The following is a 21,907-nucleotide window of genomic DNA, read 5'->3' as shown; positions in this document are numbered from 1 at the left end:
CTGCTGTTTCCCAGATAATACAGCAGCACCGTGTACACTAGCTCTATTTGTTTTTGCCATTGTAATTCACAATAAGCAATTGTTGACTGTAACGTCTATGCCAACCAACTATCATTTGTAATGTATTTTACCATACTTTAACGGTTCTGGCAACCACAGCAGCCCAAATGTTAACGTAAATGTCCATTTTCCTTTTTACAGTGTACTTATATCTGTACATTTCTTTTCAGTTTTCGTGAAGAAGTGGCTTCAACAGACAGAAGAGCAGGCCAGATTGGGAAAGGCTGGACGCTACACAGCGGGAAACATTATGGACATGAACAAGGAAAAACCAAAAACACTTTATTTGTTGCCTTTTTCTTACATACATAGTGTTACTGTTTTTGTTAACATTTAAATATTGAATTCTATTTATTACTTTTATTTTAAATAAAATACACCTGTTTTAGACAATATATTTATTTTGATGTGTAGGTTGATTTGCAAGTTGGTTGTTATTTGTATTTTTACTGTGTATTTTATAATATTAACTAGCTATTTATTAAATGTTAATACTGTTATGAACACGATACAATGTCTTTATATTGGTAGATACCAGAATACATGACACAATGAATCTTTGTAATATATTTATGTTCTCTAGTTTAAATAATCATACCAGTATTTAATGTATGCTGGTCACCTGGAATCCTGGTAAGCTTCCAGCATGGTATATTTAATACTATTATTAAACATAAACTGGTGATAGATGGATGCTGGTGACCAGCCCAGCATACCAGCATATATGCTGTTTGTTTTAGCTTCCAGGTTAGCTGGTTTAGCTGGTTTAGCTGGTGCACCAGCTAAACCAGCTAAACCAGCCATCCTAGCCAGCTAAAGTGTCCAAAACCCCTCTAAACCAGCCAGGCTGGTCAACAACCAGCCTGACCAGCTAAGTTGGTCGAAGCAGTTTTTTTCAACAGGGTAGACACCGCGGCAGACAGGGAGAATGTAAAAACATGGATACAAATCAAAGAAAAAGAAAAGAAAAAGGTGAAGTCACTCGCAGGTGAAGCGTATACATGTCGCAAATCGACAGACCTTTTTGGCAGCAGCGCTGCTACAAGCACTATCATCAGCAGCTTAGAACAAGTGCAAGATGATGAAGAGAATGATGAAGGCACGAGTTCGGATATACAGCCAGCCTCCTGCGTTCATGATGAGGGACAGAGAGTTGAACTGGTGGAAGAACCAGCTCAACTGGTACATACAAGTGCAGTGCCAAATTTGCACCGGTCATGTGATCACGTCACGTGACAATGACGTCACATTCCCACACATATATAAGAAGCAGCCTGTAACTTGAAGCTTCACAATCTCCATCATCTTCAACAGTTCAGAGCAACTTTAACAGACATAGACGGTGACATCATCATGCTGGTTTTCCTCTTCCTGTTGGGCCTGGCTCTGGGTGCTGTGTCTTCTTCAGATGACCCTCCAATGGAGCTACAACAAGACACCTGTCCCTCCTTCTGGTTCTCCTTCAACGGCCGCTGCTACAAGTACTTCAACACAGAGAGGACCTGGGCTGATGCAGAGCTCTACTGTTTGTCCCAGGGAGGCAACCTGGTGTCTATCCACAGCAGAGAGGAAGAGGATTTTGTCAAATTCCTGATCAAACGCTCTGACCCTGCTGAGGGAGCAACATGGATCGGACTCCGTGACATGGCCAAAGAAGGAAGATGGATGTGGTCTGATGGGTGTGCAGCCAAGTATTTCTTTTGGTATAAAGGAGAACCAAACAACCTAGGAGATGAAGACTGTGTACACAACAGCTTTCGAAAGAAGTGGAATGATTCGAAGTGTTCAAACACTTTTCCCTCAGTTTGTGCATCTCGCACAACTTGTCCTTAGCAGCAGTGATGTTACGTGTTCTCCTGTTTTTGTTAACTTGATAACAATAAAGACACAGATGTGAACTTGTATATGTGTGTGAACAGAAGTCCTTTTGTCTAACCTTTATTCTCATGAATGTTACATATTCACACTGGTCGCTCCAGGGGTTAATCAAAGGAATTATTTCTACACCTTTTTTAAATACATTTAGTAAATAAAATTGATGATGCATTATTATTACATTTCGATCCACAGATTTGAGCCGTTGCTTATTATTCCTGGTGTTCTACTTATTTGTTTGAATGCACACACAGTTGTATATCATTCAATGATCACATGGTCAGGTATTCACGGCACCTGGTGTGTGGATGACCAACGGGCTGAACCTGCTCCTTCCTGTTGACCCTATAGTCCTGCTTTGGTTATTGTTTGTGTTATTTTGTTCAATAAACTTTAACCTTTGCACAGATTTGATTTAGGAATGCTTCAAAGTGAGGAGTCTAGTCTTAGCGACATGATTTATTGGGAAAAGTACCAACACTCTTTTTCTGGTTATGGGAACAACAGGTGTTTAATGGAGAGGGACACTACTTATCATGTTTCTCTTTCACATGGACGCAAACTTACAAACCTAACATCTACTCAACAGCACTATTTGCTGATAAGACATTCATCCTCTGTTGTTTTAAAGGAAGACTAAGGAAAGGAGGGCTTGAGCTATCAGATATAGTTAAGATTACAGAGTATAATATATATATAGCACTATTCAATATACCGTAGTACTTGCATAGAGTATATTCAGGCAGGCATGGCGTGAAACTCAAAAAGTGGCAGCATGGTTACAGACATGTTTATCATCACCTGCGTCTCAGATTTCAATGCAATTGAAATCAAATGAATGATTCTTGGTTTTTGTTGGGAAACAAAAACAATCTAAATTATTCAAACTAACCATTGGTTGATTGATCTTCTTTGTTTTTTTAAAGTCAAACTTCTTGGGTTTTTCCTTTGTGTGTTAATTTGATTGAAGAGGTACTGGAAAGTAACCGGGTGAAACTAAAGTGCCCACAATCCTTCTGTGTATTGCTGACTAACGCAAACGGACCACACCCTGGACGACAGTATTACAGTTTAAACTCCCCAAATAACCCAAAACTAGCTTCAGTTCAAAGGTCATGGAGAGGACGGAGGGAAGGAGATAGAAATAGTGGATATGGTCAATTGGCAGCATTTATATAGCACTGTTCCACTCTCGTGACCCCTCAAATGACTCGGACATAAGTCCAGCTGAACAGCAGGATACACAAATTCATACAGTGTATGCACCTGCTAAGGGAGAAGAAGATTCACACTCACTGATCGCCATGCAATCAGGAGCAAGTTAGGGTTCATTCTCTTTGTCTCTTAGAGTTCAGGAGAGCTCAACGATGATGGAAATGAAGACTGTCCACACCAACTACGGTTTGGATCACACATGGAATGATTTCCATTATTATTCTTATCACTCAGTTCGTGCATCTGGCTTGGCTTGTGTTAAGCAAATGATATGACATCTTATTGAACCAGGTCACTGCTGTTAACGTGCCTTTGGCCACAAGACACAGATGGACACTTACTGCATATGAAAGTCCTGTTTGTGATATATGCAACATAATGGTTCACTTTGTTAACAAGGAAACAATGCATTATTCAAACACTTTGAAGCCAGTCTCCTTAACTGTTGCTGAGCAGCAGACAGTGCAGCCTCTAAGTTAGAGAAAAGTGCTGAATGTTTCAAATGTAGCTTAGTAGCCATTTAGCATCAGGGTACAAGGCTTTGCTGGTGTGACATTAAGAAAGTCAAAAGAGTCAGTCTGGATTGTAGAATGTTTGAACATGAGGTACATCATTTCTCTTTATTCTGAGAGTCTCATTTTAAAGATGCTTTTTGTTAAACCTATTCAGCAATTGTTGCTCAGCAAGATCTCCTAAATCAGAGCTGTGGTCTGTTCCTATTCAGGTCGTTTACTATTACCCTGTACATTATGCCACACGTCAAAACACATCTCTGCTCACTGTTATCAGAGCATTCCTATTGTACTATCTTCCTGATTTTATTGTATAGAGTTTATATTTGTGTTCATGTGCCATGTTTAGAGCTTTAGTAAAGTGCAAGTGCGTTTTCAGAAGGAAACTCTTGTGTGCTTGGGAGCTACATGCTGTAATGTAAAAGTACCTGTTGTGCCTTGTGGCCACTGGAGGGCAGCAGAGGAGCAAGTCAGTGCAACAATCAGTTGTGAATGAAAAGAAACATGAGACACAAAGCAACAAGTCTCCCTGAAATGAATACATTATATTTTATACGATATATCCACACAAGCTTATGGTCTGTTTTTCCTAATGTTAATCTTCATTTTGCACAAGCTGGGAATTATTTGTGGTAATGTGGTGTCTCAATGAAATGTTTACAAAGCTTTAGTGTGATGGGCAGCTTGGTCTTCACTTGGTAGAAAGCGTTTTAAAAACAGACCATTATCCCTCCCGACCAACATCTTCTGGAGATTGTAAAGAACATTTATTTTGGTCTGGCAATGTTTAGCACTGCCAACATTTGATTTAATATCATTTACTCCTTGTCAAAAATGTAGAGAAGGTTTAGTGCGACATCTCCAGGTGAGCAGGTAGTCTGTTTCTGCTCATGTTCAGGTGTGGTTATGTTTAGTGTTGCCAAGTTCAGTTGACCAATCATATATTAGGCCAACAGTGAAAACACCCTCTGATGCATATGTGGTAACTGTGGCTGGGGTCCCCTTTAAATAGCTGACAACACCAACTCCTGTTGAGGGGATGGAGGAACCTGTGGACCCTCAATCTGAATCCAAAGTTGTTTTGCAGATGTTGGGGCTTCACTTCACGAGGACAATAACAGAGGCATTCATGAGCAAATAGAAAGCAGCTTTATTTCACTAATATACATGTTAACATGTCAATGTTCAGCAGCTGTCAACGGTAACAGGGTGAACTTACTTTACACTATGACATGGTGGGTTTCCCCTCCTCAGATGGGAAGGTATGGTCCACTAGGTCTCAATGCCTGCTAACTGTGAGGGACACAAAGATAACTACTCAAAGCACAACTTCTACAAAAGGATCACAGTGAGAGTTAGTTTACTCACCCTTTCAAAGTGTCACACGGTGCAGTCCCTACACTGAAAGCAGACAAGGTTCCCCCAGAGGGGGAGGAGCCTGTAACACAAACACTTAGTCAATTATATTGCCCACAATCTGCACACAAGAAAACTATTGACAGAAAATAAAAATAAAAAAGCATTAGAGGACATTAGACTTTTAAAAAACAAACGCAACATAATAGTTGCTCAAACACCAATTCAATATAGCATTAAAGAAAGTTAAAAACCAGGCTTACTTTGACAGAGTAATAGATTCTCCTGGCCAGGGACGTGCACAGACATTTGGAGGGGCTATTGCTCTAAACTGGAAAAGGGCCTCCCCCCGAAAAAAACCACAAGACCTTTTGAAAATTGTAACTTGTTTTTAAATGTAAAAGAAACCAAACGATTACTACATGAACTAAATTGAACAGTCATTCACATCTCATAACAAAATAAGCTAAGGCGACTACTTGCATTCGGTGACTTGATTTTAAAAATGAAAACCAGGGACATTTTTTGTTTTGCGGTCCATATCTCATTAAAATATCTAATGTTAGTAACTATTAAAGACAAAATGGGGACAATCCTGTTTTAATGTAGTTTGACCATTGTAACATTTTGATAAAATAGGGCCTCTAACTAATTAGCTTAAATAAACTCACTAATTAATGAAACCAGTTCAATACGCATTATTCTTATTATTCTTTATGAGCGCAGTAACGGTAAGGTATCTAATTACTTATTTATTTAGTATTCCCTAACTTAATAACAGAGATGGTCAAACTAAAGTGGTAGAGACATGGCAGAAATCCTACAATGAAGCGGGACATTGAACTGAGAGCGACCGGCCCCGTTGAGGGAATTCACAGATGAAAAGATACAGAAAGACAGAAGCACAATAACTACAAGTAGGCTATATTTAGGCGTTTTTAGTAAATAACCGACGGTATCAAGAGGAAGTAAAGTCCCCTGGTTTGTCCCTTATACCCTAACTGCCATGATGAGACCACTCAAAATCAAGTTTCCAAAATCCGACACCGAGGTGGTCTTAACGCACCGGCAGATGACAGCGCTGACAAAGTGTGTTTCCCGCAGCGAGACTAATTGTGGGCTTATCATGTTGATTCGGCCGTTGCCCGGGCAACATTAGCCCGTACCTGTGCACGTCCCTGCTCCTGTTACAAAACATAATAAGAGCTATAAGAAAGTGAACAAACGTCCATAGCCATTTTCCCGGGTTCCTCGGCTGGTTATGAGCACTTCTACACTCTGCAAAACACGTACAAGTTGCTTAAAAACGATTACAACTTTAAGTAAAACACCATATTAAAAACACATAGCTAACAGACCAGGTCTCGTGCTTTGAATGTCTGAAGAGTTTCCCTCCATGATGGGAAAACGTATATCTTGCCCTCGCCCTAATGAAATCCAAACTGACCTGAGACACTTCCATAGGTTCATTGAAAAGACCATAACACCACCTTAAACCCGCGACTTTTATAACTTACATTTTACTGGGCACCGGTCATGTGATCACGTCACGTGACAATGACGTCACATTCCCACACATATATAAAGAAGCAGCCTGTCACTTGAAGCTTCACAATCTCCATCATCTTCAACAGTTCAGTGCAACTTTAACAGACATAGACGGTGACATCATCATGCTGGTTTTCCTCTTCCTGTTGGGCCTGGCTCTGGGTGCTGTGTCTTCTTCAGATGACCCTCCAATGGAGCTACAACAAGACACCTGTCCCTCCTTCTGGTTCTCCTTCAACGGCCGCTGCTTCAAGTACTTCAACACAAAGACGACCTGGGCTGATGCAGAGTTCTACTGTGTGTCCCAGGGAGGCAACCTGGTGTCTATCCACAGCAGAGAGGAAGAGGATTTTGTCAAATTCCTGATCAAAAGCTCTGACCCTGCTGAGGGAGCAACATGGATCGGACTCCATGACATAGCCAAAGAAGGAAGATGGATGTGGTCTGATGGGTGTGCAGCCAAGTATTTCTTTTGGTATAGAGGACAACCAAACAACAAACGAGGTGAAGACTGTGTACTCAACAACTGGTGGGGGAAGTGGAACGATGCGCCTTGTTCAAAAACTTTTCCCTCAGTTTGTGCATCTCGCACAACTTGTCCTTAGCAGCAGAGATGTTACGTGTTCACCTGTTTTTGTTAACTTTATCACAATAAAGACACAGATGTGAACTTGTGTGTGAACAGAAGTCCTTTTGTCTAACCTTTTTATTTTCATGAATATTACATATTCACAATTGTTGCTTCAGGGGTTAATCAAAGGAATTATTTCTATTCTACACCTTTTTATTATTTTTTTAAATACCTTAACACATTTAGTAAATAATATTGATGATGCATTATTATTACATTTTCATCCACAGATTTGAGCTGTTTATATTATTCCTGGTGTTATACTTATTTGTTTTAACCACTGTTACGGCTGCTGTTTCTGTCTGCTCATTAATCTGCCTGTGAGTGTTTGCAGCTGTGTGAGTGTGTGATAATGTAAATGAGCTGTGTGGGTGCGCCGACGTCATTGGCTGTCATCTCCTGGTCCGCTTCTGAAGATGGTGATTTGATTGACGTCATCCAATCGCAGCGCACAGCCGGAGAACACCTGCTGGGGAGGAGTACGAAGGCCGCGGACTATCATCACTCTGGAGGCTCTGATGAGGAACAGTAGCCTCTCGCCATTTGCTTGTCGTTCTGTGTTTAACTTGTGTGGTCTTATTGATTGTGATACATTCTGTTAACAGGGGTTAACTCGTATGTGCTTGGTGTCGTGTTGATTTATGTGTTTAGAGTGGTGTGTTCAGTAACCCTACTTAGCTGTGTTTTCTTGCAGCCTCCTTTCGTTAAGTGTTCAGTGATTTCAGGTGTGTAAATAGGCTCACTTTTGAGAGTCCTCCCTTAGTTTGGTTGCCTATTTAAACTTGCGCCCTTGTGGCCTCTTTTGTTTGTTATGTAAACCGGTGTTTGTGGCAATTTGTTTGTTTCAGGCTGCTTGCCTGCCATTTTGTTTACCAGCTGTTTAAAATAAACCGCTTAGTTATACCAATTCCAATCTGGTTGTGTTGCTTCCCTCTGATTCCCCTAGCTCAGAAGGGAACATAATAACCACACACAGTTGTACATCACCTTAATCTAATGGCCCAAGTCATTTTTTTTTTACCTTTTTCAAAAAATGACTTGTACATATAACACTGTCGTGTAAAATAAGAGTTAGATTACTTGAACATGTTGTGATTTAGGCAGGCCGTGGGAAGTAGGGGTGCTGAGGGTGCTGCAGCACCCCCTGGTGGAGGTTCCACACGATTAAATACAAATATAAAACGACATTCATAATTAAGTAAAAAATAACTCCCTTTTCACCCCGGTTACATTTTCCATTTGCCCTGTACGATGTGCACTGTATGATGAAAGTGGGGGATGTCGGCTTATCAGGCGCCCGCAGCTCACAGCCTGAGAGAGAGGGGGTGCACCGGTACATTCGGGGATTGTTAGCTTCTGCTGCGCTAACGGTCCGGATATAAGAAGCTGTGTCTCCAATAATGTGGTGGAGGGAGAGTTCTGTCCTGTCAGACTGAGAGGCTCAGTGAGGTAAAGGACTCTTGAGTGTTTAGAATAGATAGTTCACTTTAGTCTAAGTTATCTCGTGAGTCTCAAACGTTTTGATCACAATGTATGTAAACAAATATTTCCAAGGCACTCCTTTATAATTATTAGGATAAATAAAAACAGGTTTCAAATCATTCCAATGTAGGCTATACTATAGGACAGTAAACCAAAAATATCGTTTAAAACTGGAGCGATTAAAAAATGTGCATTACTAAATAAATGTTAACTGGTAAAAGAAGATATAAATGAACCACACAAATAAAATAAGCTAGCCTACATGTATTAGTTATTGGCTATGGTAGGTTATCGGTTATGTTCACATACTTATTTGATTAATAAAATGCAAACCGATCTTTTTCATATGGGTGTTTAGAGTTGTACCCCCTAGATCAGTCTCCAGTAATTGGGCGCTCAAAGTGCACCAGATTGAAGCATTTTACTTTAAAATGTTAAAACAAATCTTCCCGGGGGTGTACCCCCGGACCCCCCTAGAGGATGTGACGTCCACCCCCCAATGAAAACATGTTCATATAATACTGAATACATTTGAAGCCTTGTTATATTAGCTGTCCACCATGTCAATACGTTTCTCTGTTTGTAGTGTATTGGTCATAGAGGTTTTGCATTGCCAGCTAAAATCTTGCCTAGGGCAGCAAATTGGTCAGAACCGACCCTGGTGTCATCCCCACAGCACCCCCCATTTGAAACATGTTGCCACGGCTATGGCGGGTGCGAGGACACAGCCTTCACCAGCTACCTGCTGAACGGGAAGAGTAGAGCAATGCTCCTACTCGCCGAACACAAAAAGGGATGTAAATGTCCTACACCCACGTTACCAGGGGAAGGAGCGAGAGCACTGCCTTCACCTCGCTGAAATAAAAATAAAATAAAGGAGCTCAACAGGACAGTTTAGCCGGGCGGTTGCTGCTAACAACCAGGCAACACCAGGAGCAGGGGGTGAAACCACTGCCTTCACTGGTTGGGATAATAACGAAGTTAAACGTCAACACAGGCTAAAACCAGAAACTGGCCTCTAAAGAAAAAACAGCACGGATAATCCCGGCTTAATCCAGCGTCACCCAAGTGGCTGCGCAACAGGACACAGTTTGGCTGGGCCACGCTACTGCTAACTGTTGGAGAAATATTTTCCAAGGTCCATAACTTTGACCCAGTTAATCAGTTCAAACTGTCCTCACTGAGCACACACACCTGTAACCTTGGCTGATGTGCTCTCAGTGCTCTGTCTCCCTGCTCCTGCCTGTTGGCGTCAGCTGATCGAGGTGTTATGGTTCTATCTTGTTCAGCAGCATGTTGATTATTCTCTCTGAACTAGCTAAACACATGGGTCTGGGGTAGAGTTCTTCAGAATTCACGTGGCAACTCTCCCGTGAAGCCAGACCCTCTGACTGTGTGACTTGTGATGTGAATTCTCCGGCCGAAGCTCCTAAATAAACCAACAGTGTTTGACATCAAAGCTCCTGCTCTTCCCGTGTCTCCTTCCTGAGTCGGTGACTCCCCTGCTTTACTACACAGAAGTTTCTCCCACACTAACTAGTTAACCGAGGAAACACAGCTAAAGCTGGAAACTCCAAATGCTGATGATAGCTTTGCACAACCATAGGTGAAGAGTTTATCGCCGGCCACTAGAGGGCAGTGTCACTGCTGTCGCTGCCTGGTTATGCCGTGCTCTGACCCGGAAGTGCCGAGCGGCCATTTTAGTTCAAACATTGTTCATGCACTCCGCCTCGAGTTGAGACGTTCGTCCACTCATTCATGTAAGACTGTTTCCACTATTATATTATACCATATATTATACTATATATATATTATACTATTATACTACTATACTCTGTTTCGTGGTATATATTTGTGTTGATTGAATTGCATGGATGTAATACTTTGTCAGCTTATCTTGCTGCATTATTCTGTTTTAGGGTGTCGTCATCCTTGTCAATAAATCACCGAAACTGACATTGAGGAGTGTGTTTCTTCATGACGACACCATGGTCGTTGTTGGATGCCCTGTCCCCGGCTGCGAGTTCAAATCCGATGACTTGTCTGAAGCACTCGTCATTGCTATATTGACGATTCATGGATGTAGCCACCAGCACGCAGCGCCTGTCATGGCCGCGCCAGCCCAGGCCCCAGCCCCTCACGGCCCGAGACTCGATCGGCCCAAAGTTGATGTGGGCGTATCAATAGAGGAATGGAACGTGTTCATCCGCCGTTGGAATGTATTCCGCGCCGGCTCAGGCATAGGGGACGCACAGGCCCCCTTCCAGCTGTTTCAGTGCGCTGGGCCTGTACTTGGAGACAGCCTGTTGAAAGCCGTCCCCGACGCCGTTTCCGGACCCTTGCCAGACCTGATCACCGTCATGCGTTCCCTAGCTGTCATCCCAGTTGCTACATGCGTCCTGCGCACCGAACTACTTCAGTTACGCCAGGAACGCGACGAGACATTCCGCGCATTCGCTGCCAGAGTGCGGGGTAAAGCAGAGACATGCGCATATAATGCGGTATGCGAGTGTGGTAAGGACGTGGACTATACCGACCACATTATCCGCGATGTGCTGCTCAATGGCATCTATGACTCGGACATACGCCGCGAGACGCTAGGGACAACTGACGTCCTGGTCAAGCCAGTTAATGACGTGATTGCACTCGTCGAGAACAAAGAGATGGCCCGTAACGCTCTCCCGTCGTCCTCCCTATCAGCCATGTCGTCATTCCGGCGCTTGAAGACGACTCCACAGGCGAGCCCCGCCCCGAGCCCCGCGGACGGGGCTAAACGTGCCTCGTGTCCGGAATGTAAGAACGTCTTTAACGTCTTCACGGAGGGGCCTCGCGGGTGGAACCCTAAGCCTCACCAGGTGTGCATCGGCTGCTACAGGGCCCGCCGACAACAGAGGCGTCAACAGCTGTCATCCGACAGTCAACAGGCCGCCATGGGGTCGGAGCTGGTATCCCAGGTCTCGTCGGTGCAAGCTGGAGCCCGCCCTGGCCGACGTCGCGGGAGCCTTCGCCGACGCCGCGCCCCTACGTCGCACGGCTGTGTCGACAGGCCTTCACCTATCATACTCGAGCACCACATCTTCTCCAAGGGCGAATGGAGGCGAGCCAGGCTGAGAGACCACCCCCGGGCGTTAATCACCATCTCGATGGACATGCCAGTCGGGCCGAGGGATGGCACCAGCAACCGGGGCTCGGCCGACGGAGCTCGAATATCCGCCGTCGCAGACACTGGCGCGCAGTCGGACCTTTGGTCTCTGGAGGAGTTCCTGGCCTGCGGTTTCGCGCGGGACGACCTGCGACCCGTCAGCCTCAGCCTGTTGGCCGCCAACCGCTCCCCTATAGCCATCGAGGGAGCGTTCTTTGCTAGGCTCTCGACGACCTGCAGCGGGGGCCGTACTACATCCTGCCGTTCCATGGTATATGTGAGCAGCTCAGTCCGGGCCATGTACCTCTCCTACGAGTCGTTGCTCAACCTCGGCCTCTTGCCCAGTAACTTCCCGTCGGACGACGTTGCAAGGGGGCCCAAGGACAGGCGTAGCCCTGACACGGCTGACACGCCAGTCCAGCCCCTGTCCATCAATGCGACGAGGTCAACCAAAGGCGGCTGCGTGGGGCCAAGTGACCCCGGGGACGCCCAATGCTCATGTCCTCAGCGCACGGTCCCCCCGGCGCGCCCCGCAGCACTGCCGTTCCCTTGTACGCCAGAGAACAATAACCGGATGAAAGGTTGGCTACTCGGGAGATATGCCTCGTCGACATTCAATACTTGCCCCCATCGGGCACTACCATGCATGGAGGGGCCGCCTATCGAGATGCACGTGGACCCCGCAGCTACACCTAAGGCATGCCACACCGCGGCTACGGTGCCTCTACACTGGCAGCGGAGGGTTCACGATGACCTCCTGCGGGACGAAGCCCTTGGGGTCATTGAACGCGTGCCGTACGGCGAGCCGGTGACGTGGTGCCATCGTATGGTAGTCACTCGGAAGCACAACGGTTCCCCCCGCAGGACCGTGGACCTCTCCCCCCTCAACAAGTTCTGCCAACGTGAGACCTTCGCCACTGAGTCCCCGTTCCACCTCGCACGCCGCGTCCCGAAGGGCACCTGGAAGACCGTCACGGACGCCTGGAACGGCTACCACAGTGTTCCCCTGCGTGAGTCGGATCGCCACCTCACTACCTTCATCACGCCCTTCGGCCGTTGGCGCTACACCAGGGCACCACAGGGTTTCCTGTCGTCAGGGGATGGCTACAACCGTCGGTTTGACGCCGTCCTCTCGGACTATGAACGCAAGGAACGTTGTGTGGATGACACCATCCACTATGACACCGACCTGGAGCAACACTGGTGGAGGACCATCGACTTCCTGACGCGTGTCGGCCGATCGGGGATCGTGCTGAATCCGGACAAGCTTCAGTTCGCGGAGAGGTGCGTCGACTTCGCTGGCTTCAGGGTGTCGGAATCTACCATCGAACCGCTCCCAAAATACTTGGACGCCATCCGGGACTTCCCCACCCCAGGCTCCACGACGGACATCAGGAGTTGGTTCGGCCTTGTCAACCAGGTGGCTAACTACGCCCAGTTGCGTGACACGATGGCTCCATTTAAGCCGTTCCTCAGCCCACGCTGTGCGTTCCTATGGTCCCCCGTTCTGGAGGAGGCCTTCCAGACGTCCAAGCAAGCCATAATGGAGGCCATCCGCGAGGGCGTGGAGATCTACGACATGCAGAAGCGGACCTGCCTCCGCCCTGACTGGTCCATGCGTGGCATTGGCTACTTCCTGCTCCAGCAACATTGTCACTGTGCCTCGGGCATACCGGACTGCTGTCCAGGAGGGTGGAGGGTCACCCTCGCGGGCTCGCGTTTCCTGTCCCCTGCGGAGCAGCGCTATGCAGCCGTCGAGGGAGAGGCCCTAGCTGTGGCATGGGGCCTGGAACAGACGCGGTACTTCACGCAGGGGTCCGACAACCTCGTCGTGGTCACCGACCATAAGCCGTTGGTGAAAATCTTTGGCGACCGTACGCTGGATGAGATCACAAACTCGCGTCTGTTTAGACTGAAGCAGCGCACCCTCCCATGGCGCTTCGACATTGTGCATCTGCCTGGCAAGAGCAACTATGCCGCTGATGCCACGTCGAGGCATCCTTCCCCCTCGGGTTCAGCGAACGGCCTCTCATTGGGGCTGCCGAGCGGGCCTGACGCCATGGAGTCAGCACTCATGGCCTCCATCCGCGACGACGCACGGGAGCTCGGAGCCGTCTCTTGGCCCCTCCTCGCACGGGAAACAGCGGCTGATGGATGCCTCGGCCACCTCCTCCAACTCATCGAGCAAGAGGGTGGGATTGACGTTAACGACCCTGCCCTGGCGAGTCTGTCATCGGTCTGTGAGTCCGTCTACGCCCAGGACGGCGTCCTGCTCTATCGGGACCGCGTCGTGGTTCCCCCATCCCTCCGTGGGAGGGTCCTTCGGCATCTCCATGCCGCTCACCAGGGGACCTCAGCTATGGGGCAGCATGCCCGAGCCATAGTTTACTGGCCCGGGATGTCCGGGGACATTCAGGCCACCAGGGACGGGTGTGCAGACTGCAACCGCAATGCTCCGTCACAGGCGGCTACACCCCCCCGGCCGTCCCCACCCCCGTCCACGCCATTCGAGGCGGTGTTTGCTGACTTCTTCGACTATGGGGGCCGTCACTACCTAGTTGTCGGGGATCGGCTCTCGGGCTGGGTAGAGGTCCTGAGCTCTACGGCGGGTACTGCCCTGGCGGGCTCAGCTGGCCTGGTCCAACACCTCCGGTCGTTCTTCGCCACCTTCGGCGTACCGGAGGAGCTCTCGAGCGACGGTGGTCCGGAATTCAAGGCGAGCCACACCGAGGACTTCCTCCGCTTATGGCACGTCGAACACCGTGTGTCTTCCGTTAGCTTTCCGCAGTCGAATGGGAGGGCGGAGGTTGCGGTTAAGACTGCTAAGCGCCTCTTGATGTCCAACACCGGCCCGTCGGGCAGCCTTGATCAGGACCGCTTCCTGCGCGCTATGCTGCAGTTGCGTAACACGCCTGACCCCGACTGCGACCTCTCGCCAGCACAGATCATCTTCGGCCGCCCACTTCGTGGCTCGCTCTCCTTCGTGAACCGCCTCGAGAAGTTCTCGAACCCGCATATCCGCCTGCTATGGCGCGAGGCATGGGCGGCGAAGGAGGACGCCCTTCGGACCCGTATGTCCCGTACCACCGAGTCTCTGGGGGCTCACTCGAGACCGCTCCGCCCATTGGCACTCGGCGAAAGGGTATTCCTCCAGAACCAGCAAGGCCCGAGCCCCCACAAATGGGACAGGTCGGGGATCGTGGTGGAGTCGCCGGGCCACGACCAGTATCGGGTCAGGGTTGACGGTTCGGGACGTCTGACACTGCGCAACCGGCGGTTCCTCCGTGCCTACACGCCGGCCACACCCTGCGCCCGCGAGCAGTCGGCTGCGCCGTCGCCGCCGCCCGCTGCCCTGGGTCATCAGCCCCCACCTATCCACCCGGGCTGGGCGACGCCCCAGGGGATTGCTCAGCGGCCGGCTGTCGGGCCCCGCGACTCGGCTATTGGCGCTTCCCCACCGACGCCTGCTGATGGGGCGTCCTCTGACCTCGCTGTTCCTACGGGTGCCTTCCTGGGTGCACCGCTCCCGGTGCCGCAGTCGCCGCCGACGCTGCCCCAGCCGACTCGGCCGGGCCGCTTGAGGAGGCCGCCTGCACGTTACGAGCCCGAGTCTGGCAGCTGGATACGGGATGTAGACCGTTAACCTATTCCGGCCCATAGCTTTCCGGTCTGGGGGGGATGAAGAGTTTATCGCCGGCCACTAGAGGGCAGTGTCACTGCTGTCGCTGCCTGGTTATGCCGTGCTCTGACCCGGAAGTGCCGAGCGGCCATTTTAGTTCAAATATTGTTCATGCACTCCGCCTCGAGTTGAGACGTTCGTCCACTCATTCATGTAAGACTGTTTCCACTATTATATTATACCATATATTATACTATATATATATTATACTATTATACTACTATACTCTGTTTCGTGGTATATATTTGTGTTGATTGAATTGCATGGATGTAATACTTTGTCAGCTTATCTTGCTGCATTATTCTGTTTTAGGGTGTCGTCATCCTTGTCAATAAATCACCGAAACTGACATTGAGGAGTGTGTTTCTTCAATAGGGCACAACGCCACGGTCAGCAGAAGTACAAAATAGCACAGCAAAGGCAACTCCTGGGATAGGGAGCGGAAACGCTGCCTTCACCAAGAAAAAAGTTTAAGCAAAATAGCAAACAAGATAGCAAGAAATCAGGACAGCTTAGCTGGGAAAGGCAGCGGAAACACTGCCATCACCGACCAAGCTGACACCAACCTGTACGTCAAAGTTTTCCGCGTAGCCGGCCACAGCTCCTGGGGGACAGGTTGCCCGTAGCCCCGACTGGAATAGTCGCAAAACTGCACTCATTCCAGCGGGGAAATCCTTAGATCTAACGTTCCAACGAACGCTTGTAGGTTACAAAAATGCAACCACTCAAAGCGTGAAGATGAAAAGGAGCCGACCCGCTAATGACGCCGGCCTATGTAGCCGTCGTCACGTGGGTCACAGGTGACTTTGTTGTTATTAGGTACTCGAACTGCGCATGCGTGCGATGGACATATCCAGTGCTAAAGCACCGCCTCTGGCGGTCAGTAGGGACGAAATAGAACTAACGCCACTGGACGGGCATGCCATGTTTCATGGACTGAGGGTCCTGAAACGTCCTCTCCTTGATTGGCAGAGCATCAACTTCAGAAGTTGCAGCTGCCTGTTGATATTCCCGATGTAGCTAGGAGATGGTTCTGTCCGGGTGAAGGAACTTCTTTTCTTTGTAGGTTGCTGTGCTTCTGCAGTAGTGTGAATCAACAGTGGGCAGATCCTTCAACCAGTCCTTAAGGAAATCTGTGACAGCAGTTTCCAGCTTTGCATTTTTGCCACTCTTAGGTGGAGATGTAGTTGGCGGGTCTGCCACTTGTTCGTCATGGTCGATGGTGTCTTTGTTCAGCCAGTGTGTAATGGTTCTTTCACGGATACCAAGTGTAGAAGAAAAAGAGCTTTGCACACTGTAAGATTCGTTCCATCCTGAAGTTTCAGTTGGTAGGAAAATGATCCCTCACCAACTTTCTTTCTTTTGCTTCATGGCAACCTTTGTGACCAAAGTGGTGACGTATAACCGATGTTCTTCCCAGTTGTCCATTGACCAAACTTTCTGAAATATTCACTGCCTCTGCTCTTCTGTAATGGATTGACAGTCTCGAGTCGTGACTCTCTGACAGAACTTCGAATTGCAGGGAAGGTCCATAGCCTTTGCAGCTATTTCTTTGCCACCTTTGGCCTTGTATGCCATTCCTTTGAGACGTTTGTTCTTGGATTCATTTTGCTTCCATGTTTCTGAGGTATTTATGTAGTTTCCTTTTGACCGTATTGTTTTCATACACATCCTCTAGATGAGGACCATAATGTTCTGAAGTTGCTGCCAGACTGTCTTCATTTTCAGGGACAGAGGACTCATCAGAGGATGGATTCTAGTTTGGGTCTATGATAACATCATCATCATCATCATCATCATCATCATCATCATCATCATCATCATCATCATCATCATCATCATCATCATCATCATCATCATCATCTGTGTCTTCTTCATGGTGTGGACGGGTCTGCTTGGCATCTTCAGCAACATTCTCTTCTTCAATGAGAAAGTTATTGTCTGCTCCATCTGATACAGGGGGTCTTGGCCTGGTACATGTTGCTCCACCTCTTTAACAACGGTCTCATTTTCATTGGATGATTCCCGATCGGTGTCTGAAAAGTCAAGTGCATCTTCTACCAAAAAGGAGTAGGCATACGGTCACAACTGTGTGATCATTCAACCCAGTCTCACAGCATTTCGTGTTATAGTCACGACATTTAATCTATTGATTCGTGTTCACCAACACGATTTTCCCCTTTTTTTCGTGTCACACAGAACGATTTTAAAAGCAATGTATTTCTATTAGTAGTATGTTTCGTGCCTGTGACACCCTTTTTTTTGTCCGGTCGGGTTTTGGAAGACCGGAAGTTGTGGGGTTCATAAAAACATGTTCTTACTCAATATGAAGCCACGATTATTGTTTTTATTTTAAATCGTATAATGTCTGACTTTTTTTTGCCGTCTGTGAGGAAAATAAATGGGGCTCAGAGCCTCAGAATACTGACATTAGTATTTTTGAAATCTTTTTTTCCTTCTAATTTGTTATTCTTTTATAAATAACACACTGTTATTTACTCAACAATAACACACAATTATCCATGTTTTTATTTATTTTTTTAATTCCAGAAGCTCTGGCTTTTTTGGCGACCGTCAGGAACTGAGTTTCAAAATAAAAAGAACCAGAAACAGACGTAGGCCTATACAGGTATGGGACATTTGGAGCTTCGATGATTGGAGGTTTTAGCCGCAATGCACGTTGGGATATGGTGTTAATGTGATATGAAATTCGAAAAACATTTCGGAGTTTAGGATAGCTGAAGACACTACACTACCCATAATCCCCAGCTATCGTTTGGGACTACAGTCCCCGTGATTAATCTTCAAGCTCTGGGATTGGATGTTGGAGTGGCAGTGCACCAAGTTTACGCCGAGCGTCAAACAGCTGTTTGAAATGGAACAAAACCACGGCAGACTATCCAAAACTGGATTTGGACGGGAACAGCCTAAGGGTTATTGACATATCATATACACAACTATGGTGAAGTTATGCAATGAATGAAAAACTTGGGTCGCAGGTTCCTCAACAGTGCATTATAAGACATCTATCAATATGTGTGTATATACCTCCACCATTAAACTGTCATAATCTGCACATTTCTTATACTATCTACATACATATTATAAGAGTATAATTCATATGTATAACTGCCCTCCTTGCTGTCTCTGAGGAACTGCACACGGCTAAAGCAGCCTCCCTCTCCTCTGTCATCATCCTTCTGGACCTGTCTGCTGCATTCGACACGGTGAACCATCAGATCCTCCTTCACACTCTCCAAGAACTTGGAGTCTCAGGCTCTGCACTTTCCCTCCTCACCTCATACCTCAAAGACCATACCTACAGGGTAACTTGGAGAGGGTCCGAGTCCGACCCTTGTCAATTAACCACAGGGGTCCCTCAGGGCTCTGTTCTTGGTCCCCTCCTCTTCTCCTTGTACACAAACTCGCTCGGATCTGTCATTAGCCTGCATGGTTTTTCATACCGATGTATCTATCGGTATACTATCGGAAGATGTCACTGGTTTATTGTCCTACAGATGAAATTGTTGCAGATGTGATGAACAAGCCTGTATCCAAACTGGAGCTGAGGAAATTTGAAGGGATAATGTTTGGTGTGTAAAATGTGTAGAAAAAGTCCACATTTGAGTGTGTGAAATGTGTTGAAGAAGCCCACATTTAAATCATTTGTACCATGTTTTTGTTTTGTTAATTAAATATGAACAGGTATACAGTTAGCACATAATTCATAAGTGGGAGTGTTGAGGTATAACATACAGAGACATGTATATTGTATGACTCCATGTAATACTGTGTACCATATTGCTTTATGTAAGTAGCTGCGACTACTGTGTTCATTGGTTATCGCTGTACCACATGATTGTGATGTCACTACCTGGGGTATAAGACCGTTGGAGTTACGCCCCTTCTCTCTCTGTCCTTAAGTCTCTTGACCTGTGTGCATCTAATAAATAACGGCGTGATGAATGGCTAAACTTGAACTGCTGAGAATGTTCACCTTTCTGCTGCAGAGAGACAAAAGGTATAAGTCTAAATCTGCTAACACACTTTGATTTAACTAGGCCAGTAGGTAAGGGCTTTCCACTGGATAATAACTGCAGCGATGTATGTGTTTTAGCTGAATACATGTTTTTTAACCCTAACTGATGCAGTTAGGCACTTCTTTAATGTTTGTTCTTTCTGATGTCAAGTCAAGGTTGTAACTGTTTGCAGTAAAGTCGTGGGGCGCTGAACTGTTCCTTTGAATCTTTTGTCTTGAATCTTGTCTTTCAAATTTGAAGGAGGGTGAGCAAGCATCTTGAAGAGCATTCATCATTAACTCCTCCAAAAAATGTATGTAATTAATGTACTTATTGCAGCAGTCTTCATTGATTTGGTACCCCTGCTGGTCTAAGATTGAAACAAACTCATTCAGTTATTGTTCAGTTAAAATTCATTAAATGATGTTTGCCACCTTATATATTTATAATATGTAAGGCTTTACTGATGTGCCACAATAATGTCACCTAAGTTACCTAATTGAGTTAAAATATTAACATTGTGGCTTTCCAAGTTAACATTGATTGATATGACTGCGATTAAATCAGCATATACTTCTGCCAGGGGATGCCACCCCTCAAAATCTTCTGCCACCCTCTTGCCACCCCATGAATATTTGTCTTGATCCGCCCCTGCCTACGCTTTAAAATGTATTATCTCTTCGTTTTACACACGGGATCTATTGCACGTCTGTCCGTCCTGGGAGAGGGATCCCTCCTCTGTTGCTCTCCCTGAGGTTTCTCCCATGTTCCCCTTTAAACTGTGGGGTTTCTCTGGAAGTTGTTCCTTGTACGATGTGAGGGTCTGAGGACAGAGGGTCTAAGGACAGAGCGTCTAAGGACAGAGGGTGTCGTATTGTCATACTGATATTCTGTACAAACTGTGAAGTCCACTGAGACAAATGTAACATTTGTGATATTGGGCTATATAAATAAACATTGATTGGTTGATCGCGTGTTTTGGGAGGTCAAGGGTGGTCTACACGCAGGTACAGAGTATCGAGTACCTTTTTGTTTTACATGAGGCGTAGCTGCCAGGCTGGCCATCCTTATGTGTATGCCCCTCCCCCCCACCTCGGAGGGACGTGAACAAAATGGTGATAATAAATACAAATATATAATAAAATTAAAAAAATACAAATAAATAATATTAAATTAAATGTAAAATAAATAAATAAAAACAAATGAGGTATAAAATAAAATATAATAGAAATAAAATAAAATAAAAAGAAATGATATATAAAATATAATTAATAAAATAATATATATATAATAAAAACCACTAAATACATAAAAACTATTAAAATGACAATTATAATAATAATAATAAAGAAATCAAACATACAATAAAAACATACAAAAATATAAACTTAAAAATAAACATTTATATAATCATAAGATAAAATAACAACAAAACAAAAATACAATAAAATAAGTTAAACAATTATAATAACACAAAATTATAATATAAATATGCAAAACAAAAAAATATATCAACAATAAAAAAAAGAGATTACAAAAACAGTCCTTCGGGAAGGGGGGCCCCACCTCCCTGGGAGGGGAGGTGGGAAAGTGATAAGAACAAATACAACTAATAATAACAAAAACTACAATACATTACAAAATATATAAAAATACATAAACAAACATTAAAATAAGACATTACAATAATAATGAATACTAAAAATAATATTAAAACATATTATAATGGCAAAACAATTTATAATAATGAAAACATAAAACCCTTCTAACCACTCTTTAAACACTGTCTCCAATCAAATATTTCTGAATTTTTTTTTATATATCTGCTCAGATTAAGCTATTTCTTTCTAAACCTACTTACGGCAGTGAGTGGCTCAGTCAGTAGGGGCTTGGCCTGTGGGCCCTAGGGAGAGGTCCAAGTCCACCTCCCGGGCCCTGCCGTGGTGCCCTTGAGCAAGGCACCGGACGCCCCCCCCCCCCACTCCCATTGCTCCCCGGGCGCTGTGCAATAGCTGCCCACTGCTCCTAGTACTAGGATGTGTTAAAAGCAGAGAACACATTTCACTGTGTGTGCTGTGTGCTCTGCATGTGAGACCATTAAAGAGGGTTTCATCCCTCCAATCCTATATTCATGCAAAAGCCTTCAATACCTTCAAAAATATTTTGATGTAGTAAAACCATAACCAGTAGGGGAAGAGTTAGACTTTACTTTCTGACAGGGAAGCTATTTAAACATTTTTTTCGGTGTTGCACTTTGTTGACATTTTGCATTTAGTCATGCACAAACATGTTTATTGTGTGCATGTTGTGGATCCGATCACGTTCCAGTTAATCCGTGAATCTGTGCGCCCATACATGTATAAAGAGCGTGTTTACTAGGTCAGCGTT

The 21,907-nt window shown here is 45.8% G+C and overlaps 1 protein-coding gene across 1 annotated transcript in view; it reads right to left on the bottom strand.

Annotated features, from left to right (window-relative positions):
- LOC307022903 (major histocompatibility complex class I-related gene protein-like) overlaps nucleotides 1–21,907 on the bottom strand; it is a 218,634-nt gene that overhangs the window by 62,268 nt on the left and 134,459 nt on the right. The window lies entirely within an intron of this gene.

Source organism: Notothenia rossii (genome assembly GCF_949606895.1).
Source record: "Notothenia rossii genome assembly, chromosome: 10".
Classification (NCBI taxonomy): Eukaryota; Metazoa; Chordata; class Actinopteri; order Perciformes; family Nototheniidae; genus Notothenia; species Notothenia rossii.
The sequence above is the reverse complement of the archived record's forward strand: the minus strand, read 5'-3'. Positions and strand labels throughout refer to the sequence as shown.